General features: G+C 40.1%; 2 long non-coding RNA genes across 3 annotated transcripts in view; one reads left to right on the top strand and one right to left on the bottom strand.

The window, feature by feature from the left end:
* Positions 1-12,281, bottom strand: part of LOC125183524 (uncharacterized) — a 35,724-nt gene extending 23,443 nt beyond the window's left edge. Inside the window, exons 1-2 of the long non-coding RNA XR_007165677.2 lie at positions 12,162-12,281; positions 5,033-5,114 (exon numbers count right to left, since the gene is read on the bottom strand). This is a non-coding gene — a long non-coding RNA (uncharacterized lncRNA). The remainder of the gene's footprint in view (positions 1-5,032; positions 5,115-12,161) is intronic.
* LOC106030261 (uncharacterized) lies at positions 447-17,292 on the top strand. Of its 2 annotated transcripts, XR_010829213.1 has the most exons (4): positions 448-1,047; positions 1,132-9,204; positions 12,795-12,921; positions 13,021-14,578. It is a non-coding gene; the product is annotated as an uncharacterized lncRNA (long non-coding RNA). The 2 variants fall into 2 exon arrangements; XR_010829212.1 differs by having other exon boundaries at positions 447-9,204; positions 13,021-17,292.
* The last annotated feature ends 10,602 nt before the right edge of the window (positions 17,293-27,894 follow it).

Below are 27,894 nucleotides of genomic sequence, written 5' to 3'. Positions count from 1 at the left end.
CTTTTTCAAACATTACTTTCCACAGTAGACATGGTGTCATTTTCACAAGGAAATGGTATGCTACAAGATCTTAACCACACCGGAGGTTTGCTCTGTCTACTTGTCCCTTCTTATTCTCTAAGTCCCCAGCATCTCTGACAACAGTTCCCAATGACACGATCACATTGGGTTAACAAACCCCAAGACTGAATGAACTGTAAATACTGAAAATCTGTGTCTCACTTGTTCTGTTCTCTGACTCAGAAATCCCAAATGTGGCTTGGAGATTAAGTTCACATATTTTTAATAGCTTGTTTCTTGTTTTGATATTGCCACCAATCTATAAGACTGACAGTTATGGCAACCAATACTTCTATGCCTCAGCTGTACTCCTCTGCAAACTACTTAAATTCATGCCCAATAAACTACAACCTGCGGAAAAACAGAACGTGCTTAATTTGTAGATAGAAATTCCCGAGAGATTTAACAGCAATCTTAGTTGTAAATGCACTTTGTAGACCCAGCAGAAAGCGCCGCTGTTCAGATAGCATTGGAGGCTCAAAGAACCACCTGCTTGTGAAGGTGGAAAGCAAGGGACGGGGGAAAGGCTGACCTTGTAGCAAAGAATGTATTATTTGCCTTGCACCTAAATCTGCGATAGCATGAACTAGATGGAGGCAGTTCTGAAGACCACAACAAGCAGGAGGGAAGGGAAGCTGGTGTCAGCTGTCTGTGGCAGATGGGAGGAGGTTGCTGACGGGGTAGATGAAACGAATTCTGCAGAGCACCCGGGAGCTCCAGGGGGGTCAGTCTCCTGGGCTTAGGGCCAGCTTAGAGACAGTGCAGCTGGTGGCCTTGAGAGAAGGAGCTGGAAGAGACCTCAGCAAGGGCTGCCCTGCTTCCCAGGGACCCGCTTTTATGCTGGGGGTCTTGCCCTTGGTCCCTGCCCACGATGTGCTGCAGCTGTGTGGCGGCCATGCCTGCACCCGGCCACGGACCTGCAGAGCTGTAGGACGTGGAAAAGAAGGTCCTGGCCAGCATCATCCAGGATGAATCCCGAGGCATGAGGTGCGTAAGATCTGATCTGGTCTCACTTAACCCCAGTTTTTCTCATCTGGAGTAGGCAGCGAGTTGATTTGATGTGCCCTTTAGGTGCTGATAGACGAGTCACACCGCAGGTGGCACAGCACGTCTCCCCACCTGGGCTCCTCCTTTGAAGTGGTGTGGCAAGCAGGAGCTGCTCTTCATCCTTACTGACGAACATCGATATCAGACATCACAAGGGATTCCCTTGCCCCCTTCCTTTTAAAAAACAACTGGCGAGTGGACTGAAATTCTTCCTTTAATTGTCTGGAGAGATTGCCAAATGGCAGCAGTCCTCGGCTGCTGTGCAACACATGGGGCTAAATTACTTTTTCAGCCCATCTCAACAAATCTGTGCCTGTTTTGCTTCAGGAGGCCAGCAATTCCCCTGCTACCAGCTTGGACTCTTTCAGTCATCTCTGCTTCACGGATCCATTGTAATGTATTTGAACGTAACAACTTAAGAATTTCTGTCCTTGTTCCTTCAAAGTGAAACCCAGATAAATTTGAAAACTGTCCCTTTAATTGTAGGAGCTGGGAAATGCTGTTCTCGTAATTCTGTGGTAATATCTTCAGGACTTTCTCTAGGATACTAACTTCACAAATAATTTAGTTAATCAGACTCCATGCTCCATCTGAGACTAATCGGGTTTACTTGTTTGTTTGTTTTAAATCAGATCAATGTATGTATAAACGAGCTCTGTAGACTTTGTCCTACCGAACTTCTATTGAAGGCTGAAGACAGCGAGTCTGCCACCAGCACAGTTTATTACGAAGCTGCAGTCTGCTTGTAAACAAGGATTTGTAGAGGAAAACATAGGGAAGTTTTTGCCAAGCCCTCTTTGACACAGTTTATGATCAGCTCTGCCTAACGCTAACCTCTCCTGTGCAAAGAGAAAAGCCTCACCATGCCTCTTGATGACTGCCAGAGCCTGTGACTCTGCTGCATCTACAGGCTTTCACTTTTTATTATCGACTGTGATGCGTAAGTGCTGCTCTCCAGATTTCACACTTCTGCAGCAAGACAGCTTCCCTCCACAGAGGCAGCGAGACGAGGCAAACATTTCCCCACTTCGTGCTCACATATTCTCACTGTTACGACTGAGACTCGAGTTTCACTCATTCACCTTCTGCCGATTGTGGCTTTTCTTCCAAAGCTAACGCGTCTCTTGCAGCTGCAGCGGGGCCATGTGCACTTGACTCCTACTTCAGATTAACAAAGCTCTTCCTACCGACTCTGAAAATGACAGCCCGCTCAGCTTCTGCGGAAACGCTCTCCAGCAGTTCTGGGAAGAGCTGCCGTCTGCCTCACCGTCCAGACTGTGCATGGTTTGAAGCTGCCTACAAGATTTATTTCTGTGTCTGGAAGTAGTCTCTCGCTGCGCTGTCCCAGTCACAATCTGTGCTTTTTTAATCAGATCTCGGCCCCCCATCTCTAGTTGCAAATCTGGCTCTTCTGCCTCAGATCCGTCACAAACATTTGTTTCTCTCCCATTGTCTTCGTGTTCTTTGTTTCCACACAGTGCAATTTCTTAAAATATTCTTCTCCTGTCCCAGAGTTCAATCAAAGCCACGGAATACAACAGAAATCTGTTTCACTCAGCGTGTGATTTTGAATTGGCAATTAACTTTCCTCTGAAACAAATTAATAAAAACAACTCCATGATCCACAGAAATACTCCAGCCTTCAATGAAAGAACAGCAAGATCAAATGCTCAAAATTAAGACATGACAGCCTGATAATTGACTGTGTAATTTACACATAACCACACGTTTTCTTGCCCAGAGCAGAAGACAGACTATCGAGCAACAGAACTGTGTTTGGACAGGCAACCTCAGCTTGGTCTTCTGGATGTGGCACACTTGATGAGAATCTAAATAATTTCAGTGTATATATTGGCTTATAGCATATTATTTTGTACATAAGTAAGACCCAATCATTTTTTTTTCTATTAACAGTTTGATATAAAAAGGGAAAATGAAAGGCAAAAGGTGTTACATTCTGCAATGAATTTTTCAGAACAAGAAATAATCCAGAATTAGAAATTGGAAATACGAGAGCCGTGTGTTTCCAGTCTCACTGCATTGCCATTTGAGGTATACGTAACAGAAAACCAGTAGGGTATTTTCACAAGACAGACACTGCTCAGAGGTGCCGAGAATTTAAACAATTTTCTAAGTCTGCTAACTAACCTGAATCTACATCTGATGTGTTATTATTTTTAAGAATGAAAAGCCCCCAGCGAAAATCTAGTTGCTGTTATTTGACATTCACAATTGTGCTGTGAAAATTGCACAGACACGATGTCTTCATTCTAGATTATTTACCACTCCTTTAAAATCTCTTTTCTGCTATTCTCACATTTTCTTTTTTGTCGAGCCACATTTTATTCAAGGATCATGGATATTTAGTCCATGTAAGTGCATAATGAGGACATTGAGACTAAGTGTAATTAAAACCCTTCTACGTAAAATGATTACATATTCAATTAATAGAAACATACTTTAAAATCTCCCTTGATTTTTAATCTATTGACAGAGGCAGCTGCTGCTTCCAGTGGTCTTTTTGTATGCATTGACTCTTCTTGTCAGCAGTACTACATCAATAAATGCATACGCCTGTCATGCTGTGATTAAATAATGAAACCAAATTATCTCGATTCTGTCCCAAACCTCCTATGTAATCTGATTTAAATTTTATTTTCAATAGTCTGAACTTCAGATAGCTACACTTAAGGCAACTGACTATTGAAATTACGTCACCACTTTTAAGTTGGAAAAAACAACATATTTTATTTATATATTGCAACAAAAGACCCTTAAGCCCAACCTACAGTTTGTTTTCTAAGTTGTAAACACACTTAGAGGGAGCATAGTTAAACAGTTAAAACAGACGGTTACAAGATGCAACCATGTGATTTTGCTTTATTTGTTTAGTAATTACCACATCATGACAGAAACTCTGCTGGTATTTCCATCTACTACCATCAGAGACATCGTCGTATGCACAGCCTTGCTTTAAAAAGGTACACAAAACCACGATTGAAAATACTGAAAAGTAACTTGCAATATGAAGAAATACTTTACCATACAAGAGTAAAATAGGAGAAATCATGGGCATTGTTTTTCAATAGAAGAAGTGGAAAGTATCTTTGCCGTATAGTTTCTAGATTTTATCATGTCAGGTTTACTTGCTTTGGCTCCAGTTATCTCTTCTCACAAATATTTTCCTTACCCACTCCGCCCCGCCCCCCCCCCCCCCCAAAAAAAAAGCCTCTGCATAGATGGCATAACAAATTGCATGTGCAAATAAATAGAAACTATATTATAGAACCGCTGGCAAAAAAAGTAATACTTCCCAGAGTGCCCTTCAGGACTTCAAAAAGCTGAAAAAAGTGCTGGTATGTGATCAGTACCATGCCTGCTTTTCAGTGTTCATCACCTATTCAATTTGAAAGCAAGAATATTTTTTTCAAACGTTAGAACACATGGAAACAGCACCTGGAAAAAACATTATTTGTAAGCAAACCTTATGAAACCTTTTAAAGTCTTTGGGTTTGCTCTTGCATTTGGAAATATTGGTGCTATGCGTGTACTCCAAGCGTGTTGCCAGCTGTCCGAGACACCCGATACTCAGCGTGCCGCTATCTACATACTTTGTATACATGGCCTGAAATAGGGGTGAAGGAAAGCAATGGAGGAGGAATACAGTGACCCGAGGGATCAGGTTATAAGCTTTTGGCTTAGGACTTGTTTACACACCAAAATTGCACCATTTTATTCCACAGAATTCAGAAGAGTAAGATTACCTTGTGTCATCTGTGGCACATCAATAAAAAGGTGCTCACCTTGTAACGGTTTGGTCTCTCTTAGAACTGCAGAACAAGCTAAAGCCATTAGTCCTTCTATAAATGGTGCGCACTAGGAATTGTGCAATGTGGCTACACTGGAAAAGAAACCGTAACCCTACCTCACATTCCACTCGTGCTGGTATAACTCCATGTTGATGAAGCCTGATGATGGGGCTTGATCCACCAGGGCTAAGGCTGTCCCTGCAGATAACAGAAAAAGGCACAACAGTCAAGGAGGAAAAGACATGTCCTGAAAATATAGTGAAAAACATTACAAGTGTCTGAATAACAAATACCTAAAGTAAGCCAATACTTCAACTGAAGGCAAAAAATACTCAGTTCAGTAGCAGCCATGAAATCCTTTTCTAATACAGGAAGTGCTCAAAAGTGATCAGGGAATTTGAGAGTGTATTTTTTATCAGTTAGTGACTGAAAATGATGATGCAAATGAAACCACTGAGCAAGAAAGTTCATTTCAGGCTAATGTGCAAACAGAGCTGGAAAAAGTCAGGGCTCCATTATCTTATAAAAGTAATCACGGCATTCATCTCTACCTGATGTAGTATGCTTTTTGAGTAAACTGCCTTACAGATGATAGGCTTAAGTATAATTTTTCAGTAGTGGAGATGTTGTTCATCAGTTTTGAACGCAACTGTAAAAATCAGCTTATTAAAGACATACTTTTTTAAATTCGCAAAAAGAAAAATGTCATTATTTAGAAACATAGAACTATTTGTACTGTCTCAAGAGCTCAACATTTGTCACTCGAGATATGTCCCTGTCATTCTTTTGGTCATCCAAGGATACTTTGCACTAAAAGCAAGATGAAATGACAGATAGAAAAATATTTTCTTTTTTTTTTCATTCTTTTCTGAACGGTAACAACAACTGAATGAAACAGAGCATGCAACACACTTCATTTTTGCCAATCTGAACGGTATCAAGTGCAGAAAGCCACAGAGAAGGATGGGGCAAAATCTGTCCTTATCTGTGCGGCACTAATTGCTGCCAGTCACACGTATGCATGTTCCAGCTCACAGTGGCGGTGTAACTGTGAAAATCCCTCTCCTCCACTATTTATATTGTGACTTCATCAACCTCTAAATGCATTTGACAAAGAAACATTTCCATCAGTGCAAATGCTTGGTTGTCACAGAAGAGAATTTGATTCAAAGGCAGCATCCACTCTCGTAAATGCATCCTCCCCAGGCAGGCTCCCAGCCCAGGGGTGCGAGTGACTCACGCACCAAACACCGGTGGTGGCTGTGCTCAGACTCACAACACGGATTTCGAGTCTCCTCTGTTGCCCTTGCAATCCTAAACATTGCTTTTTTTTTTTTTTTTTTTTTTTCCATTCCGTGTGCCAAAAAACTGTGAGGACGGGGTTATGGTAACCCGATGCTGCAGGTGTGTGCTGTACACCAGCAGGGCATGCAGGGGTTCAGACGATGCTGGGATAGCGGTGAAGGACTTGGGGGAGTGGAGGGAGCCAAATTTACTGCAGCCTCATCTATACTCTTCTCCAGAACAATAACTGAGGTAAATGCTCACAACGCAGCCATGTTTTGTCCTATGGGGAAGAAGTTGCTTTGATCTAAAAGAGAAACCAGGACCAAAGCACTGTGCAAGCAGCATGCACAATCAGGTGCAGACACAGGAATGAGCTGGAAAGCTAAGGCAGATGCAGCCTACGGTGTCCCCCCCTCCGAATCCATGGAAAAAATGGTATTGTCCTATCCTGTCTGTCATCTAGCAGAAGAAGACAGCAAACTAATGGAAACTGAAGCTGGAAAAAATCAAACCAAAGCGAGATAAACACTGGAACGGCAGAATTAATTACTCTTGGGCAATGATATATTCCTGGTAACCGCATCTGGTTCAACATTACTGAGCTCCTCCTAATAGTAATGCAGTAGAGTAATGGGCACAATATAACAGTTTGTGGCAGAACAAAGATAAACACCCATCACAGAAGCAGTCCTGAAAACCAATTATTTAACTACATAGGTTTGTATCAGCCTTTTATAAAATAATATTAGCTATATGTGACACTAAATAAGTTAAGAATTCCTCCACAATTTGAGAGAAATTCTGATCTAGCACTGTTCAAAAAAGGACATACTTGTTTTCTCTGAAAATTTCCTCTGCCTTTATGCTAATCATATTTCTGCTTATCCACTGGGGGAAAAGAAGAGGAATAAGAACCTGTGAGGATAACATAAGACACAGACATGTATTCTCATAAACCTCACTTCACATTCAATATAACTGTTCAGTTTTACTGGCAAACAATTTAAGTTACAACAGCTCTGAAACTGAAGAGTCCTATTGACTTTAATATAACTGTTCTGTATTTTTTATTCTTTTCCAGAAGCTTGAATATATTCAAAGTAAGAAGAAAAAAATGTGCTATGCTTTATAGCTGCCGAGCTCAAGTAAAGTTGCAGGTTTTTTTTTTTGTAAAAATAACAATTCAAAAAAAACTTTCAATTAGCGTGGGATAGCAGGGGTGAGAAAAGACAAGGATTTTTTAATATCCTCAAATATCAAATCCTTTTCCAGAGCAATTCAAATCCTGTGAGACCTTCTTGCATGTCTTCCAGTGCTCTCTTGAGCAGCAGTAGTCCCTTATCGGGGGCTGAATGCAATGAGCTCTCCCCTATTGCCAAGATCTTCCACAGAGTACTTACTGCAGGATCAAAGTGTAATGCTCAGGAAAGAAATATTTAGGTAGCAAAACACTTCTCTGTGTAATTAAAATGCCTGAAGCCTACATGTGTTAAAACCCAATTTTCCACAAAATGACCTTGCTTTCCACTAATGTTCAATTATGAACACTTCTATGAATATATGACTCGGAACTCGTCTATACAAGGGCTCTCAGTTACCTGTGCTCCTGCCCGAGGATCTGCACCAAACACCACACAACTCAGACAGCACACTTACTTCAAACAGCTCCTTCAAGGGACCCCACAAAAGCTTGCTGTCTATGAACGAGGATGGTCAGAAGCAGCCCATACACCTTATAATTCTATGGGTGTGTGTGTGTGTGTCTGTGCATGTGTTGTTGTTTATTTTTCCTGCAGATCTCACTGTTTTTTCTGACAACCAGGTGGTCTTTGACTGATAAAAAACAGGTAACCACATGAGAAGCTGCAGAGCCAAAGCTAGGTATGGAAGGTTATTACTAGATGTCTTACTAAACAGACTAGTAAGACTAGAAGTCTCCCTAGGATAGGAACCAAATTAATCTACATATGAGAAGCCACAGCTGGATCACTGTTTTTATACATAAATAAGAATTCAGCCAAATTCAGTGCATTTTTTTTTTCCAGAAGCAATAGATTTAGGAGCTCAAGTCCAAATTTATAAAACAAAAACCAAAAAAAACCACCCTACACCCTTAAAGGTACTTGACCGTGTAGTACCAGGCCCTGAGAGCACGAGTAGGCCCTACGGCCTCCTTCCCCCTCACCCCCCACCCAGAGCTTTGGCTGCCGCTCAAGGCCAGCTTTGAAAGCACGGGGCTGTGTAACTTTGGATCACAGGGCTTTGAAGAGTGCTCTGTGAGAAAGAGCCACAAGGCGTGTTATCTGGGGCCTCTTCCCCTTGGCTCAGACGCTGCTTTTGAGCTCAGGCCCTTGCTATCAGTCCTTGCCCGCGCTGCCTCACAGATAGGCCAGTGCCTGGCAGTATACTCTGCTGATTCCGTCCTTGCCTTGATTTGACTTCCCAGCTTGAATTCTTTTTCACTACAGACATTTGTTAGATGTTTAAATACTTTGAAGAACTGTGCTTCTGGCAATTGAGTTGCTAACCCATTTAAAAAAACACAACTTTGACTCCTCAACCCCAAATAGATGTTAAGGAAAACTCTACGCCTTGTACCAAACAAGGCTCTTCTGCTTAATCTAAGTGCTCCACATCCTCCATGTGCAGCACCAGCACTGCAGTACCACGTATTCCCCTTTCCAGAAAGGAAAGTGCAGTCCCCACCGTGTAGAAGAATAACAATAATGAAGTAACTGGTATCTTAGACTTCACTAATTATACAGCTGGGAAATAAGGAGCCTCACTAAGAAACAAATCGACAAACTGGCATAGAACTAAGTAATTCCCTTTAATGACTCCATCAGGATTTGCACAGCTCTGTTTCTAGCTTGTGCAGGTGATTCAATAGGTTTGGCAGGATGCTGGTCCCTAACTCCTTTTGTGCATCTTACACTGGAAGGAGCAACACAAAGTACAGGTTTACAGCTGGACATGCCAAAATGCCTCCACGTTGCTGCAGGTAAGACATGCACAGTGAAAAATTCTTCAAATTTATCCATCAGATAAGCTGTAAATGTAGGGCCCTTTTCTCCCTCAAACAGTACAGAGAGGCAATGTAAACTCTGATTCCCCCACAAAATGTTTTTTTATACTCTCACAGATTCCTTGCAAATTGCAGGTCTTTGGTAGCACAAAACGAATCTAGTAACATTTCTCATTTTTGCTGTTTCTATCAGATGGTTTGTCTTGAATCCTATTAGACTGGTATCCGAAGTACCTAAAACAGAGCAACTTTTACCTCCTGCTTTTAAAATCTCCCTTAGCTTTGCTGCATTGTGCCTGGCCATTCTTCTTCTTCTTTTTTTTTTAATCTGAAGTGAAAGCTTTCCCAGATTTTCCTTTCAGTTTAGCATCCTCTAATCTTTCCTTCAAAGCTTTAATGTAGCATTCAGTTCTTCATTAGCTAGAGAATATTACGCTGATTGTTGTGTATGTACAATGACTCCTCTTTTCCTCAGGAAAAAATATTGAAGTTGTAAAGATATGAATTGTCATATCTTACTGGACGTTAGCTCTCAGATCTTTTTTCTCTGCTGAAAATGGTACATGGGAAGTCATGACTGAAGCAGACGGACCTGTGATAGAGGCTACTTTTACTTTTGGTCATTTACTGAAGAAATCTATTAATGTGACACCACTGCATTAGTAAATGGCAAAAGAAAAACAAGGTCTATAACGTTGATTGCAAGCTTTTCCTACATGCACTCAAATAAAAAGATAGGGTAGAGCAGGCCTGCAAAAACTCAGTCTTGTTTTGTCAAGTGATAGAAACTTTCAGAGTAGCCTGAGCATTCAGCCCTGGCTACTGATGGAGAAGTTTTAATCACTGTTATGACAACCCACTGATGTGTACCATGAACAATGTGTATTGGTTTTGCCTATAATTCCTCCAGAACAATAAATCTGTGAGTTGTTCCCATCTTGGAGAGAAAGTTCATTCTAGTTCAAAGTAGAGCAGAGATAAATTAGATTTGTTATGATTATTAGTCTATTTTGCTGTCAAGATGCCATGTAATTTCTGTTGAACAAGACAGACTAAACAAGTAGATTTATATTATTCTTCTGAAACTGCAGCAAATACATATGTGATTTCTTCAACATAGTAGAAAACAGTACTTCTGAGTATTCAGAGTATTTGGGGGAAATAAAGATGAGAAAAACAAGCAGCCAAGCATCCCATTTTCATGTCCTGATTTGTTTTCTATGTCACATATAAAAGGATAATGTTACTTTGCACTTCGAGTCTTTTCATTGTTAACTGTACAAGAACTGACAAAGGAAAATGGTCCTTATGAAGCCAAATTTATGGCCGAAAGACAAAGGTGTCCCTTTTCCTAGTACTCCTATGTAAGCCAGTGTTTCTTTTTCAAGCATGGAATACTTTTTCCTCAGCTTTTGTAATTGTTCTTCAGGAGCCCATAATGGTCTTCTCAGGGTTGACTTCATTTATCTGGTAAACGTGGCTACAAGACCCTATCCTGAGGTGTTTCTACCTCATTCACTAATAATAAAGTAGCACAACGGTATAAACTGTAGTTTCTCCTAACTATGGCTTCCGCCAATTCAGAATGAAAATGTGCAACATTTGTTCAGGACACACTTTAGATTTCATACTTTAAACAATTCTACAGCTGAAACACATTTTGGAATGAAGTTTTTATACTGTAACGTAAGAATTAAGAAAGATTAATGTACTTGAAATGGTCTTAGTGGTGAGTCAGGCATAGTTAGAGCAGCTTATTCTGCACCTGGTTCAGTTCCAATGGAGAGAAAGTATGTTCTGTTTATCCGAAGTGGCATTTGAAAAAGTTAAATTTCAGTTCTGCTAAACTGATGTATTGTACTATGTCCTGTAAATGTTCTTCTCCTTGTTTCATGACTCATCAGCTAACACTGGATTCCAGGCTGCTTACTGAAAACACCAATCATTTGCTCCTTTAAAAGCGTTAGATTCAGTTTCAAACATATGGCTTATGTTTTAAACACAAAAATTATCTGATGAGGATCATGTGAGGGCTCTGTTAATTTGCAAAACATAGACTGTAAATTGAGATTTCAAAATATCTTTGCACCCTGAATACTTGCACTAATTCTGGGTGTAGATGTGGTTGGCTAGCAATCATTGCAGCTTTAATTCTCTTCCCTCAATCTACCCAAAGACAATATTTTCTTTCCTCCTTGTCAAAAACGGTGGAAATACCCACTCAGGGTATATGATTTATTTGATAGAAACGTTATGAAGCAGATCTTTAAGCTCTGGTGATGCCTCATTTCTGCTGAAATTGACAGCCACCTCCGATTTTATTGCCTGGTTATCACACTAGGTCAAATTCTGAATAAAACGTTTTGCACGGCTATAACTACTCTCTGAACCACCTCGTGTAATTGATCAAACTTGAATCAATGTTGTGGGAGTGCTTTACAATGTGGAAGCATTTCTGCTTGTTCAGTGCAGCCAATACAAATTTACCCACTGTAGGAGTATAAATGTCAGGGAATCCAGCGGTATGTGCCAAAAATCACATTTGCATGCAGGCAACCGCTCACAGAGCTTGTTTCCTCAGGTGGTTTATGAGATACAACCTTGACTGAGGAAGTGACAACCTTCTGAAGCATCGATTTAAACAACATGGAAATTCTGGGGCGAGCATCCAACATTAAATCTATACGCCCGCAGCCGCCTTCTCCGTGTAACAGAAATATAAACCACAAATCTCGCTCCCAACACACCGTAGTTGGGATCTCCATCTACACCAAGGCGGTGGTCTGTGGAACAGAGACCCCACGGGCCTGTGGTTGGCAGGGCGGCCTGAGGGCGGCCTGGGGCAGCCATTAACCGACCTGCCCCAGCAGCCTGCGGCAGGGGGGCCTGCCCGGGCCCCCACCTCCCTACAGCGGGGAATATCTCCTTCCTACCTGGGCTTTGCCGACCTCTGGCTGCTCTCCGTCTCCATAGCCGATAGCTTTTCCCTCCTGCTCTACGCAGGGCCCCCTCTCCTGTCCACAGCCCGAATTGCATCTCCCCACTCGTTTTCCTGCTTCTGCAAATGAATATTGCATGCTCGTGTTTTGCTTTGAGGTTAACGATACCGTGATCCATCCCACCCCGAGGTGGATTACAGGGCTGTTCCACATATGTTAGTGAAGACAACGGGTGTAAAAGAAAAATTAAAATATTACATAGAAAAGCAGGACAATTTATGGCAGGTAAGAGCGGTGGAAAGAAGAGAACTACTTTTTTCCAGTGGAAACATGGGCAGCTGAGTTAGGCCTACAATGAGCATTATTCACTGCGTAAGTCTCTGTAGAGCTGTCCTTGCTGAGGAAATGCAAGGGGGTGGCTGTTTTGTCCAGGTGAACATTTCATTAGAGCAGCCCAGGCCCAGGAACTGCTGCCATCGTCTGTCCCAAGAGGAGGTTGCTTTGCTTGGTTTTGTCAGCCACGGAAAGCTTTGGGTGTCCCAGTTCACATCCATCCCTACCTACATGTATATTTATTTAGCTGAAGCAAACAAGCAAAAACTTTGAATTAAACTACTTGATTTTCAGGTTATTTCTAAGTGGATATCCCAAGGAAACAAGGCTTCTGCATCTACCCTGTATCTCAGCTGACCGCTTATAATGATGGAAACCCATTTCAGACAAATCTGGCAGATGGACAGAGATCTCAAACATAGTAAGCTCCTAGAAATTTTCTAATAACTGGCAGCTGGATAGAAGAGCCTAATAGAAAGGACACCTTAATTAGTGCCCCCACTGTCCATTTTTCGTTTAGGTTGCAACCAGCCACGCCACGAGCCACCCCATGTCCTGCAGTGAGGGAATGGAGGGGCAACGGGGGAGCAGAGGAGATACGGAGGAGGAGGAAGCTGGAGGACCACAAGGACGTTCAAATCACCAGGAAAGGAGGTTTCACTGGGACGACTAACAGACCAACTTATTTCATCCCTCCCTTGTAGCTCATAGTGCTTTAGAGCCATGTTATTTGGATTGACTTTGGCAGCAGGTAACTAGATCGAAATGCTGTCTACCCATCTGTTGTGTTGATTACTATAATTTCTTTCCCTATGTGTTGTTTATATCATGTTTGGATGTTATTTTGAGATTTTTTTGTCAATAAACATGACAATAACTACCAGAGCATACAGATCTTTCCCCCTCTGAAGAAGGAAAATAAAGCTAAAATGATATGGTTGATAATGTTTATTGAATTAAGAGATGGTTCTTTTAAATTTAGGTATTTTATTGTTCGCTTGAGTGCTGTATAACAGCTGGTTGGAGCATGCATATCCGGTCAATGGCTTATCAACCTCAGCATTTTTCAACTTTTAGAACAGAAATAACCTAGAGAACATTAGTTAAATATTTTTATTTTTCAGGTCATGTCAGGTTTCCATGATTATTTTTCACTGAAAGCTGGAGTTGACTTTCACCTTTCTGTCACATATAATGTAACAAAAAGGCCATGCAAAAGATATTTACAGGTTTTACAAATTTATGATTTCATAATGGATCCGTAGGTAATAAGAGATTCTTAAGGGCACTGACATACAAATGGCTAATCCAAATACTCACGTAATTTCTACCATACTTCATGTCTATATCCTGTGTAGTTTCAGACCAGCAGAGAATTTACTTGGATGAAGTATATAAAACCATATGTATCGCTTCTGAGCCTGCAATTTTACTTTTTGTTACAGCCACCTAATTATGCAATTAGAGTCAGATTTCTCAGGAGGATAAAGAAAAGGTCCCTCTATTTTCCACAGTTATACAAGCAAAAAAAAATCCATTAAATACATGTTCTTTTGCTTAATCCATCTTCAAAGTTAAAAAATGAATATTTAAAAATGAAACTGGAGTTGTAATTCTACCTTTACGCTTATAAAAGAAATTTGTAAGATGTGAAAATGACAATTTTAAATACCATAGTTGGGAATGGATAAGAATTGTATACTGTATTTAAAGAACTACCAAAGAAGTGTCGTTGTTGTTAGAGCTTAGGCACCCCAGCCTCCCCTGCTAACACTGGTAAATAAAATCGAGGAGCCAGAATGAACTTGTGATGCTGCACGTGAGTACATGCATGAGTGACATCTGTTGGATGCTGGCGGAGCTGGAGCAGGAGACGGATGTTCCTTGCCTCGTGAATTTGCTCCTGCATTCATGGGGGACTGAACTGATATATATGTGCATGTATCTCAAGTGTACATATACAAAGAGGTAGAGAAACCCCCACACTACTAAAATGAAATAACCCAGTGGGACTTCTATGGATCTTCAGGCTGATGGAACCCAGTAGCCTTCTGCAGAGCATTGCTAGCAGTGGTGAGAGGAGAAAATTCGTAGCAATGACCAGCCCTTATCTACCAGGCACACTTTTATTAGAGCTCAACTTGGATAAGCATGGAAAGTAATTTCAGTAAGACTTTCTGAAGGAGGTTTGTGTTCTGCTCTGATTCAAAAAAAAAAAAAAAACAGGTTCAAACTGTTTTTTTGTGGTTTTTTTTTTTGGTTCAGATCTATGGTTCTAGTTCTGCTTCCTGGCAGTAACAGCATTTGCTGGTCATCAAACCAGAGAATGAGTAGGTTCTAGGAAAATTTGGATGTCCTTAACAAATTGATTAATCAAATGGAATTAAATGTGGCAGTGTGAATGCTATGTAATGCTGCTGAGGAGTAACAAGAAGAAGCTTCATGGTAAGCTGAGAGCTGGAAATATCACAAGAAAAGAAGCACTTAAGACAGTCGCAGAAAACTGTCAGAAAATTGTCAGCCACTGAAACTAAGGCAAAACGTGTGTAGCTGTGAAAAAGGCAAGTGTCGTGTAAGAATGCAAGAAGGAGGTATTTCCAGCAAAGATACCTGAATACTGCTATTTTTAAAAATGCTGAATTTTCATCTCAAATACTGTATGCGCAGTGTGTACTAATCAGGAAAGATTAATTCAAATGGAAACATGGCTACTCAGATGATAAAGAGAGCACACAGCCTGTCTTTGACATGTAACTGAAAGAGTTCAGTGTATTTAGTCTACGAAAATGAAAGTTCCTAGAGAAAAAGACCACAAAAAAATCAGGTGGTAAATGATGTTTTGGAGAAAGAGATACAACCTAAAAGACATATATTTTAGTAAGAATTGTGAAATGATATAAATGGATTGCAAATACATTTAGCTTAAGAACTAGAAAAATATTTTTAACCCTCAGAGAGTTTTGAGGCTGCTGAAGAGCTTTTCTATGGGACTAATGGTAACAAAACAAAACAAAACAACAACAAAAACAAGAAACAAACAAACAAACACACCAAGACAAACCACCTAAATCATTTCAAGATGAAGATCAATACAATTCTAAATGAAAGGATGATATATGTGGCTACCCACATTAGGAAAAGAGTAGCAAAATTGTCCCAGGAAGTCCTTGACAGACCTGCATTCATATCAGCAGCCTCAGAAAAACTCTGACTGCTGTAAAAAGTTTTGAAACGTAACTTTGGAAGCCCAGACACCATCATTATTAATTACTTTACTGCTGCTAATTTTAGGGGAAATCTCTTTGATGTCAGGCTTATGTCACAGTGATGTATTTTCTTCTAAACTGGAAGACTGAGTTGTCTCTGAACCATGAAAATTTCAATTTTCTTAATATTTCTCTTGCTTTGCATTTTTTATTTTCATTTACCTACTTTCTGGACACGCCACCTTCAGTTAAAAGTTTACCAGTTGATGGGCAGGATTATCTGACGTCTTATTTTCTCTTTGTAATTTTTCTGACTTCAAAAATGTTCAGATAAATTGTTTGTATCTTTTCAGATTTATCACTGTCAGTGTGTCTTAGTGGAACCATGTATTCTCTTCTGCCTAAAACTATAGACTATAACTAGATTCATGAAGAATTTTAAAGCAAAGATTCAAAGCCATTGTCTTTACTAGCACTGCTCTAACTCCTCCAAGAATAACTTTATAATAACTGCAGTCCCTGTAGGCATACGTAGAGAAAGGAAAGCCATAGCAGCTTTGTTTTTCAAAACCTGTCATGTACTCTAAGCAGCGATGAATCCAGATACAGAATATCAAAAGACACACGCAGTGTTCCCCTTCATTAAACAAGCATTTGATTTTAAAACACGTTTACTCTACGTATTGGCTGCCAACTGCAAATACACTGTTTTCTAGATCAAAGCGTCTCTGTGAGGTACAAAATCACTGACGCTAGTTGTCATCACAGCATTGGATACGCCTGTCTTTCAGGATACTTTGAACAGGTGCAGCCAAGTATATAACCAGGCAGCAGGAGCAGGCCAGCTTGTAAAAGGAGAATTCTTGGCAAGAAAAATCAACCTATCTGAGCTCCTGCTGCTGCCACCCAGATACCTGCAGCACCTGTGCGTACACTCGTGGAAGTAGGTGATTTATGCATACGCTGCACTGCGGTGTGCAGCATAAATATATCTGCAGATTTGGAAGGAGCAAAGAGAGTAGACGGCGATGCTGAAGATGACTCACTGGATTTCAGACGAGCAGCTGGGATGCTGAGTATGCACAACAGCCGAAGAAGAGAAGAGAAACGCACCCCCTCGCAGGAGAACAGGCAGCGAGGACGGAGGCTGAGGAAGGCAGCCTAAGTAGGAAAATCAGCAGGATTAACTGCTAAGGTCTCACTGTTACCCTGCTGTTACCAATTGTCTTTGAAGCACGGCTAGAAATGGCCCATGTAAAGGATGACAACCGCTCTGCTGATATGAGCTGGCTTGTCAGCCCGAGTTGGCAGCAGTTTCTGCAGTTAACATAGCACTTACTGCTTTGCTGATGACCTCTGTCGACATCTGTGATGCCATTTCTTTTTATCCAACATGCACTGATAAAACCACAGCCAATGACACAAAACAAACAAACAAACAAACAAACAAACAAGATGCTTTTAATACAAAAAATTAAGCTTTTTTTTTTAAAAGTTTTGAAATGCCAGGACTCAGATTGCCTGTGCTGCTTTAAGCTCCACTTGTGCGTATTTATACAGATACAGTCTCTAACTAAATGATCATATAGCCCACACAATGCTTAGTGCACAGGATGAGTGTGGCAATCGAGCCTGTTCTCTTCAGAGTCTTTGCTCACTTCCTGCACTGACAGAAAGCTGCACGGGAGCTCAGTCTGAAGGCTACAAGAAGAGAAGGGAGTCTCATGACTTAAAATTGCATACTGCTGCCCCGATGAGAGCTGCTTCAAAAGCTGTCCCCAGTTGCCTTTTCACTGTTAATCTGCGCGTCAGTCATCATCACGCCATCTACCCTGCACGTGGCTGGGAGCCCCGGCTCATTTAGGAATATTGGTTGTTCTCTGACACTTGGCATCTGGAAGGGTTCAAGTTGCAAACCTGGGGTAGCAGAGCCTAGGTTTTTGAAAGGTGAAAGATGTATCCATAATTAGGTAATCAACTTATACTCAAAAGCAGGCTAACAGACTGATGTACACTCAGCAATAACCTAGAGGGCCATATCTCAAACCCTTAGGAGGAAATGAAATATCATTTTCTCACAAAAAAAGCACCACCCATATTTCTCCTGACAACAGCATGACTCTTGTGAAGAAATGCCATTACTGTGCAGTTAAAGATTGTATCATAATGCACCCACATAGAATGGCTAAAGGAGATTGCTCTCTTATAATGTGAGCAATATGTTGTGAAGCTTTTTATGCTTAACTTTGCAATGTTTATAATATTCCTCAAACAACACTTGCAAGTATGCTTAATCAGCATATGAAAGGTACTAAGGAAATACAAAGCCATGTTATAACATTATGCTGAAGGATAGATTAACAAAATTGAATTTGTTTAATTCAGGACATATCTATCTGGATCAGAAACCGATGACAAAGTTTAGGGTTATCTGGTTATACCAAGAATATACAAGTCACATTTCCTTGAACAAAGCAGGGATCAGTCTTTGACTGCCAAAGCAGAAGACAGCATCAGTTAGCTGGAAGGTGGTGAATGGCTGTCTGTTCATGGTATGACCAGCCTTAGCCATTTCCAAGACTTACTATAGAAGATTAACAAGTGTTTACATTTTCAGATGTGCTGTGGTTTGGTTATATTCTCTGATATTATTGTATACGTTCAGCCAACGGCCTACAGATTTGTTCTGTTTTACTAGAGGAATGACTGGATTTCATTCAAACAGACTGTTGATATTTGCCAGGAAGCATCCTACTAAATATAGCTATGTAAAAGGTGGATGTTTTCACCAGAAGTGCTCGTTGACATGGCGGTGATGAAACTGGAGTCATGCTTGTCTTAAGAGGTTATCGTACTTGTATTTTGTGAGGTATTCATGAGTAGTACAGATGGAACTTCTAATATGGCATTTTAAAATTTATATACTTTGTCAGCCATACCTAAAACTACGAGCCAATGCCTAGAATTCCATCATTTTTTGGACAGGACCATACTTCTGCTATGTATTTGTACTATAAAACACTGTTACTTGCCTAATATTGTAAAAATACAAGTAAACTAACAGATACCACCAGAAATACAGTAAATCACTTTTACACTACATCACTTAATATAGCTTAAAGAACTAATACCAGGGGAATTTTCCAAGGACTACAGAAGTATTTTTTCAAGGAAATTAAGAGAAATTGACAAATATTGAGACTAATCATTTTTGGTGGAATTATATTTATATAAATGAGGTTGTAATCAGGCCAATGGATAAAAACTCATCCTTGTTTTACTAACACTAATTCTTACAGTATTACACATGTAAATAATACCCACATTTTACAAGTGGAGGAAGAAGCAGCAAGCAAATTGCCCTGGCAATTGAACAAATGCTACAATCATGAAGTACAGAAGCTCAGCTGCTGCAAATAATATGCAAAATATAAACATGAATATATATATATGAACATTCTGCTGCTCTATTTAGGAGTATATTATCTATATTCACTCAAAACATCATAAGCATTTTGAATCTCGAGTTTTTTAGTGAATCATTACTGTAATAAGAATTAAATTTCCATTTTAATGTATGTCAGCTAAATTGCTTGAGACAGGCTTCATCCCTACGGATTGAATAACATTGTATTAATAATAGTTCAGGTGGTAATTATACATTCATTATGCTTAAACTTTGTTTTGTTAATTCTCTTTTGTTTTGCCTTGGAACCAATTTTTTTAAGCAAACCATATGTGAGTTGGTGCCAACAGACAAGGGAAGCAGTTTGTTTCAGAACATGTGAGCCGATGAAGAAATGCGTACCATTCTTCCAAATAAGTGAGTTGCTAACACCCACAAATTTAAGAGAGGCAAAACATCAGTGTCAATAATGAATAGGCAGAAAAGGCACTGAAAGGCCAAAAGAACCAAGGAGCATGAGCAAATTAGCATAGACATCGAAACAGATAGGAAGAGCTGAGTGGATCAAAACTAAAGAAGCAAAACTGGGAATCAAGTGATATTTGATTAAGCCATTTGCCATTTAGGAAAATATGGAATCGCAGTGGGAAAGACTCGTAGAAGTCTTTTAAATATTCATAAGAGTATTTAAAACAAAAAAACACCACCACTACCACCAACAGACAACAACAAAAAAGAAACAAACAAAAACAAGAAAAATTATCAAATTAAAATCTGTGTTTTCTTATCTACTTTCTAGCTGTGCCCAGAAGGCAAAAAATTATCTCATGTTCAGATAAAACGTATTTTGAATTTAGCAAATTGTCAACATGATTCATGAGAAGAACACCAGATACTAAGGGTGAATAAATAGTAAAGCAAGGTCTTACAGCATTGGAGGCAGAAAGGGAAGTGGGGAGCTGCACGAGATAATATCATGGTGATGGATGAATGTAGATACTTACTGTTTTATTCAAGTATGCATTCAAATCTGTGATAAATATGAGTTTCAAAATGCAGCAAATTGCATACATAAAGGATAAGCAAAGAAACATTGCGGTAAGAAGGTTTTACACTTATCTGAAGAAGTGAAGTGCAAATTCAACATTAAAATTCTGTTTATTTCACTAATATATCTCCATCAGCTATGGAAAAAGGAACATTTATCATGTTAGATATTAAAACACATACTTTAATGTTCTTCCTACATCACATATAAACCAGCTTCACTCTAGTGCTTTCTCACTTTACGACATCCCAGTTAGCAGACAAATCCTTCAGCTCATGGACATGCCTTGTTGTAGGTAGTTGCCCAGTAAATGACACACTAACAAATAGATTCATATGCAAAATATTTAAACATTAAAAACCGCTCTTTGTTTCTAGATGGAAATATTTTATTTATAGTGTGGTTAACTAAATAGGCACGAAAGATAGGTCTGCACAGCAGCCAAGGGATCTGATTGCCATGCTTATGGGTAATTTAAAGCTTTGAAAACCAACAGCAGCAGAGAGGTTGCAGCAGCATAGATCTCACCCTCGCAGAGCAGAGCTGAGGACATTTACTCAGGCCACTTGTCACACTGCCCACCTGCATTGCAATGGGTAACTCATCTGAGCTAGGGATGCTGCCATCTGCTGCAATCACACGTTTCTACAGTGTTGGGATGTGTCTTTAAAAAAAACAAAAGGTTCTCCGAGGAAGGTATCTGAGTGGACTGAGAAGGACTTCTGACTGACATTAGCAAGCATGATAAAAGGCTAATTTTAGCTCTTGTTCCAAATGCTCCACTCCTTCTAGCTTCTTAAGGTATTCATCAGGCTGAACAGAAGTTTTACATTTAACGGTTTGGTTTTCAGGTGTGTGAAATCCATTTGGAACAAAGTTTATAACATTGAAGCTTTACTAAATGATCCCTTTAAGGATACCTTTGAATAGAAGCATGTGCGAGAAATGCTGAAGGAAGCAGAACTGGAGGCATTTTAGTCTGATCTAAATATATATAATGTGCAGCCTGGTGTACAGTGGTGACTTCAGGTGGGGGAAGAGGGGAAATTAAAACCTCAGTGGCAACTATAGTTATGGACTGGGACTTCTATTCAGGAAAAAAAAAACATAAGGTAAAACAGTTTTGAACCCTGAAGAATTGTCTGTCTTTGAATTTCTACGTAGGAAACCTTAGAAGGATGTAGAAAAGCCTCCTATGACCTGCTGGCAATGCTTTGCATAATGCAGCCCAGCATATCGCTAGTCTTCTTTGTGGCTAGGGCACACTGCTGGCTCGTGTTCAGCGCGGTGGCCACCAGGACGCCTGGGCCCTTTTCTGCCAAGCTGCTCTCCAGCCAGGCAGCCCCCAGCACCTCCTGGGGCCTGGGGCTGGTCCTCCACAGGTGCAGGACTTTGCAGTTCCCCTCGTTAAACTTCAGGAGGTTCCCGTTAGCCCACTTCAGCAGCCATTTAAATCCCCAAAGGCTAACTCCTGGAACTGAAATAGCTGTAGCCTACCAAGTGCTGTTGAACAGCTGATTGCGCACCTGACCTTAACGAGTTTACTTCACCTTCTAATAGGAACAAATGGATTTGAAAGAATAAAGAACGGTTGTAGAAAAAGTAACAAATGACATCGCAGTAGGAAAATGCTTTAGCATAATTCTTATTCAAATCCATTCAAACAAGAATTAATCCTCAAAAAGTACCCATGAATCATTGTTTCATAGGAGGTGAAATCCCGAGCACAGAGGCTTGGCCAGGGCAAAAAGGCAACCATACAGAGGGTTAAATATAGAATCTGCTAAATTCCAGCCCTACATCAATTCATCTACCCCCAAATATTCCTTCATGCTGATAAAACCAATTACTTTTACACACAACTAACATTTACTATAAACTTCTGTTAAAAAAAAAAAAGTATAAAACAAAACTGAGAAGTAAATGTTACATTTTGATAAATATTTCAAGCCAAATCCGTGTCTCAGTGAAGTCAGTATTAAAACAGACTTCAGCTAAATCATGTTCATGTTTCAAACAGTTGCAATGGACAAACTGGCAAACTGGCTCTGACGATCACGTAATCTTGTGGAAAACAGGGAAGCTACAGAAGTACAATATGCGGAGAACGTTTAGCATACAGCAGATAACGGCTTCAAAGATTATTTCATAGAAATGTAGGGCTAGATGGCGCCTTGGGAAATCATGCAGATTGAACCTCTCATTTCTGTTGATTTCCTCTGTACCATTTCTAGTCTGTCTACATCTTTGTAGAGTGTGGTGCAAAAACCACAAACAGCGGTGGTGCACAAACCACACACAGTAATACAGCTGAGGACTCACCAGCGCTGAGTACAGCAGAATAATTAGCTTTGTTATTTCAGCAATGACCTCCCTGCAAATATCTCCCCAGAACACATTATTTCACTCTTTTGTGACACTATTGTTTTATTGGCTTATATTTATCTTGCTGTCCAGGAAAACTCTGAATTTCTTCTGCTGTGTAACTGGCTGATGGTCATTCCTCATTTTGTTTTTGTGTATCTCATTTCTGCTTCGTAAGCGTTGGTTCTCCAGCTCTATTAAACTGAATTTATCTTGCTGATTGTCAACCATGATTCCAATTTGTTACGATAGTTCTGCCCTTCACAGTACTTGCCCTCTCTTCCAGCTTGTTCTTACTCATAAATTTTGTAAGCACATTCTCCTTTCTGCTATCCAAGTGCTTAATTATAATATTGAATGGAAATGACCTTAGGACAGACTCTGCTGGAACCTAACTTAGAATTCCCTCTCAGTTTGCAGCAGAACATTGGTTACTCATCTTTGGGAGTCATTTTTCACTTTGCCTCTAGACTCTATTCTGTTGTTTGCTTGCAATATGGAACAATGTCAAATCCATTTCTAACAGCAAGATATGTCTTATCTCCCACAACCCCTCTGGTCATGAAGCCAATTACTTCCTTAGAGTGTAGCTGTTGATGCCTCTTTTATTCTCGTCTCTTAATAAGAGAGCATTCTCTAGGTTCACAGGATGAGAACAGGAAGGCAGTGCTGCCTCTGACTCCTCTTCACCCACCATTAAAGCCCTCAGCACTACTTTTCTCCTCTGGATGGTAATAAAGCATGCCCAGTGAGCAACGAGGCGAAACCTGACATACAGCCCATACACAACTTCTGCCGCTCCCTCATTCCGTGTGGCCCAGACCTGCAGCAGCTGCGTTTAGAGAAGAAAGTGTTGCAGATGCAGAAAGTAGAATAGGGGAAGTTGCAAAGACTGTCTATAAGGTTGGGAACTGTTGGTCTGAGGTAAATCTCATCATATTCTCTCAGTTTGGACATCTCTGTCACTCCAAATATTCTTTAACCTGCTCTGCCTCCATTCAGGCGAACTATATAAAAGTATGCAGAAAAAAGCAGCTAGATCAGTTTTTAATATTTGTTTGAAGAAAATCCAGAAGTTCCTATCAAATTTAATAATTTAGTCCCAAAAATGAAATATCAAATATTTTTACAAATAAATAATTCATCTCAGGAAAATGTTAATAGTTTACTATTAATCTTAATAACAAGAAATAAAATATCATCTATTTTTCTCCCTTTTAGATGAAAACAAAGAGATGAACAAGTAGCAGAGAAGGAAAAGCAATAACATACAGTATCAAGGTTTGAACAAGTCACTTGTTTTTCAAGATATTAGAAATCCTATTTTAACTCTCCTTCTTTCCTCCTTGCTGCTAAATTACATGGTTGATTTTGAGCATATACAAAAGTTAGCTATTTAAAAGAATTCCAGGAAAAAAAAAAAAGTTTTATTTTTTCAAGACTGGAGAAGGTAAGAAGCTGTGCTTTGTGATAAACTGGTAGAGCTAAAAGGTATGTATCTGCATAATAACTGCTTACATTGATGCTGAGATCAGCTAGCGCTCTCAGACTTCTAAGGGTTAAAAATAATTTGGGCCCATTAATACGAACAATCCCTTTTAAACAAAGATTCTGAAGCCTGAATCGCTATGCTGAAGGTGACATGCAAATAACACAATAGTAGAATTTCCTAAAAAAATCAAACCTCACACTACAGAACCATAAAATACATCTTTTAGGTGAATTGAATGTCTACTTTTAAAACCACCCTTAGCCACATAAAAATATTAAAACAAGAACACAGAGAAGTCTATCATCTTTTCCTTCAGGAATTTCTTACATATTCTTTTACTCAGGGTCAGAGAAAATGCGTTCTGCATACTCCTACCTCCTACAAAATAAAGTGTTTTGCATAATGCGTAGGGTCCCAAGGATTTCTCAGTGATACAAGACAGTGAAGATGCATCTCACCCACATATCCCTTCTGTACACCTTCGAATGTTCAAATCACTGAAATCCACTCATGCTGTTCTATGCATTGTTATGAGCATGTTATATGGGTTAAAATACCCTGCAAATTCAATTGGGTGAATGAGTTGAAGTGTACCTTACATACACACACACAGGCGGTGTGAGCTTGTGATAAATTTTCTTTTTTAAAGTACACATTTAAACATAACAGATATTCACTTTGTTTGCCTTTACAGTGTTGTCTGGGTAAAAGCACTGAAGTTGTTTCAGTATAAGGTCATATTTTCTTTCTTTTTGGCAGCCATCAGATCACTTTAACTTTGTTCAAACTCAAATGAGCGGTGCTATAGTAGGTGTGAAGGTATGATCTTTAGTGCCTAGTTTAAAAAATAGGGTAGGACCATCTAGCTCTAATAAGCATAGATGAAGAGGTCTGCACATATTCATAAACCTGTACAGTTTCAGTCAGAGATCTGACCACGGAAGTCCCAATTTGATGGACTGACTACCGACTTTGAAGTTTCCATTTCTAGGTGCTTTTGAAAATCTGAAGTTGATTTATTCTGAGGTGGTGGGCAACTACAGGGTAGGCAAGCAGAGAGGCTTTGGGTCAAAGGCACACCAAGACTTTTGCTTTTAGTGGTGCCCATGGCCAACTCAGGCCAGAGGTCCCAACAATTTCCTTTCTCAATGATCATTTTCCATCCCTACTAACCAACTGTAGCAATGATTTTCAGGTGAACTTGATTTTTGGAGGGGAAGGCATGAGCCAGTGCCACTGGCACCCTCAAGGAGGCCATCAGTTTGCAGGCCAAGCTCCCAGGCTGCAGAGGCCAAGTCCCAGGCCGGCTTTCCAAGCTCCCAGGCTGGCAGGCATCTTCTATCAGGGTGGAGCTGCCATGGAGTGTCAGGCCTTGCTTATTGCTGTCAGGTTACCTGCAGAACTGTGCCATCACCATCCCAAATCCCAGTGATGGTTTCCCATCCCAATGCAGTAGCTAGAGTGCTGTGTTCAGCTCTGGGGCCCCCAGCACAAGAAGGACATGGGCCTGTTGGAGTGAGTCCAGAGGAGGGCCACAAGGATGATCAAAGGGCTGGAGCACCTCTCCTGTGAAGACAGGCTGAGAGAGTTGGGGTTGTTCAGCCCGGAGAAGAGAAGGCTCTGGGGAGACCTTACAGCGGCCTTCCAGTACCTAAAGGGGGCTACAGGAAAGCTCTTTGCCAGCCAGTGCAGTGGTAGGACAAGGGGTAACAGCTTTAAACTAGAACAGGGTAGGTTTAGATTAGATATGAGGAAGAAATTCTTTACTATGAGGATGGTGAGGCACTGGCACAGGTTGCCCAGAAAAGTTTTGGATGCCCCATCCCTGGAAGTGCTCAAGGCCAGGCTGGATGAGGCTTTGGGCAACCTGGTCTAGTGGAAGGATTGGAACGAGATGTTCTCCAAGGTCCCTTCCAACACAAACCAGCCTATGATTTCATACTATATTTTTTTCATAACGTGATACAAATGAAGGTTTCCAGAAAAGAAGTTGTCCTGTCTTCTGTTCCTGTTCTCTCCCCCACCCTTGCCCTTAGCCTCAGGAAATTACCTTCCACCATTCTGTGGCACTTAGTGATTGGGAGCATAAGAAACGCCCTCCTGGGTCAAGCCACCAGTTCATGTTTATCCTCATACTCTCTCTCTGAAGACTGAAGTAGCAGGTTCTACAGAGGGAACATAATTCTTTTCAGGATAATTTTTGACACAAATTTTAACAACAAAGGACAGGATCCAGGACAGTGCCAAATACACATCACTTTTGAAAGTGATCAGTTTTGTAATATTTTTTTTTTAGAAAACTAATCTCTTTGAATATTCTTTCAAAACAGACATTCTATCAACTCTTAATAAAGAGAAGATCTCCCTCCTGATTGCTCCATTGCTTTACATTACTTTTTGCTTTTTGGTAACATGTCCCTGTTTCTGTGGCCTTTTCTGTTGAAGACCCTTGGACACATTAACTACTGTAACTCCATTCAAATTCTCTAATCTGAAAGTAGCAATTCCAGATGTGGCCCGGTGTTTACCTCCTCAGCACAATCTCTTGGTATCCATTACCTTGGTAGGCATCCTGTCATTTTTCACAGCTTGATCTTTTTTACTCTTCACTAACATATTGCTCTTTTTTCTTCTCTCAGCAGCATCAATATATGATATGTGTGTGGATTTAACATTTATGAAGTTGGCTTGCTGTTAAGACCTACGAACAGAGATATGCAGTCACTTACTGTAAATGCTGTATGATTTTGAATATATGGTATTTCCAGGGTAGGGCCTTTCTTTAAAACTCATGTATTAAAATGTCCTTTATAACTGAAAACACAACAAAACAAAACAAACAAAAAACACCAGTAATAAATCTAAAGATCATAGAATCTCATGGGAATAGCAGATGTCACGTTACTATTCAGTATTCTTCCTCTACAGATCTTTTTCTGTGTCATGTTGTTTTCTCATTATACCCTGCTACCTATGATGTGCGCATACGTAGTCTTTAAGCCAACTTGAAAATTTCAAGAATGGTTACAGTTCAAGACACAATTATGAAGTAAAAAGATACCATTTATATTTTTATTACATTTTTTGATACTTTTCTTGTATTCTTGATGGCCATACAGTTGCATTCACTATCTCATGGACAACCTCTCAGTCCCACAATAAATCTGAATTACAGAGTTGACTTTGAAATAACTTCTTTACTTTTTTTTTCATTCCACTGTCAGATCATAATCAGAGATTATTTGCTACTTGAGGCACAGTCATCCAAATAGACTGCCAGTTTTCATTCACGTGACTCCAGATTTGCTAAAGATTGTATTTTTTAGAACATTTGCTGCCACCAGCAATTAAGCCATAGGACTGCTCAGAAACATTCTGTGTCAGCATAGTTTGAGTGGGTGGACTGCCTTCAAGTACTTTGTTATGGGCAAACAACACAAAATTTTGGCATTAGTTGCTGTGACATCATCGGCACAGTCACAGAGATAAGAAATTCATTGTTCACTTTCTGCAAGATCTTTCAGCAATCGAAACAGACAGATGGCTTCTTATATTCATTTCTGTACCTGTTGCTTGCTCCACTTCTTAGATACTTGTCTAACTCTGGAAGCCCACAAGTAGTTCAGTTGTTATGATTTGTAAACTACTGTGCAGCATGGTAAAAAATTGTTTGTCAGAGCTGAAATTATTTCTTCAGAGATAAAAGGGACAACTGCAATTGCATTTTTGCAAGAGGTCTTGCAACAAGATGATTACAGAGCTTTTAAGCCATGAAGTCATTAATTTGAAGGATAGTAGTAGCATTTGCAAATACACGTATACTTTTTTTTACACTGGAAAATGTGATGCTGATCCATGTGAATGAAAATTGAGAAGGT

This window comes from Anser cygnoides, chromosome 2, assembly GCF_040182565.1.
Source record: "Anser cygnoides isolate HZ-2024a breed goose chromosome 2, Taihu_goose_T2T_genome, whole genome shotgun sequence".
Classification (NCBI taxonomy): Eukaryota; Metazoa; Chordata; class Aves; order Anseriformes; family Anatidae; genus Anser; species Anser cygnoides.
This window is presented reverse-complemented; position numbering and strand designations above follow the sequence as displayed.